Below are 1,353 nucleotides of genomic sequence, written 5' to 3' on the forward strand. Positions count from 1 at the left end.
GAAAGAGAAATTAACTAATAATTTCACACAGTCTTGTTCTCTTCATCACTTCAAGAAGCAGTTTCATCTTCTGTGGAGTAAAAAACCCATCACACTGCCAGTAAGCTGAAAACTTTATTTGTATTAGGTCTTACTGATTTCTTCAGACTCTACAGAAAGATCAGAGTCAAATACACTTTACAGTTCCAAGTGCAGTTTTCCATGAAAAAGCTTGATTGGAGTTTCTCTTGCAAGAAAGTTGGCTTGGCTTAGCTTAATTCAGAGATGGTCTCAGGTGTTCTATGAAGTTTAAGACGGCAGGCTATCAAGTCATGAAGCTTGATAAAATACACAATAGTTTTGAAGGATTAAACAGAAATAAGGGTGATATGCTTTTATTAGAAACACATACATTTTTAATCTTTTTTGAAATCCAGACTTGCTCTCTCAGTTGTAAGAAAAAGCCTCTCCACCTCCTCTATGCTTTCTTTCAATGACTAGGAAAGGCATACAAAAGATTATTAAGTCCAATATGGCTCCAAAGCTGAAACAAAAACATTTTCCTGAATCAACTGTATACCCATTACACACATTGTATACATACTCAAAAATAAACACTGGCAAATATACAGTACAATCTTGGAAATGGCTCAAGTGGCTTTTTTGAAAACGTTTATAAAATATATAAATTCTGGCAACTGGAAGACATTAACTTGAAGACTGAACTGAACTCTGTTCATTTTCAGGGAGAAGATCTTGCATTTCTCTCCACAAGAAGGTACACACCACAATGTGCAAAAGCAGGTCCTCCCACACGTAGCTGGAAGACAACAGGCTGCTCCCCAACCTGAGGCTCACTGTCCTTCCCAAACTGAGACGATCTTTATCTTGCATGATGAACAAGTGGATTCCAAAGGTGAATGTCAGTGGTGCTATGTTTATGGAGCCTCCACATTCATTCACCACAGGCCCACAGCACCGGGCCACGCTGACCGCTCACTTGAGGCACTTGTGTCTCACACAGCTGCGCTGCAGACCCTCAGCTGTCGAGGACATCCCCTGCCGGCAGCTCGCAGGGGGAAATGTGCCAGACTTCACGCAAAGTGAAGCCACCCTCCCTACCAGGCGGGCAGTGTCCGAAAGCCCACTGCCGCCCTTCCTGGTGCTCAGCATCACCAGGCATCCCAGTCCTGCCGACGGGGAGGCAGGCACAAGGGACGAGTCTTCGTGGAGCGGAGCCGGTCAAACACCCCGGCCGGGCCCAGGCCCTCCCGCCAAGGCAGCCCTCCACCTGGAGGGATGGAGGACGTTACCCCGGGAGCCATTTCAGGAGCTGAAAGCGGGAGAAGGAGTCACGCTCCCGCCGAGCACCCC

General features: G+C 46.3%; 1 protein-coding gene across 1 annotated transcript in view; it reads right to left on the reverse strand.

The window, feature by feature from the left end:
* Positions 1-1,353, reverse strand: part of PDGFD (platelet derived growth factor D) — a 138,373-nt gene that overhangs the window by 136,354 nt on the left and 666 nt on the right. The window lies entirely within an intron of this gene.

Source organism: Chaetura pelagica, unplaced genomic scaffold (genome assembly GCF_000747805.2).
Source record: "Chaetura pelagica isolate M959 unplaced genomic scaffold, ChaPel_1.0 scaffold85, whole genome shotgun sequence".
Lineage (NCBI taxonomy): Eukaryota > Metazoa > Chordata > Aves > Apodiformes > Apodidae > Chaetura > Chaetura pelagica.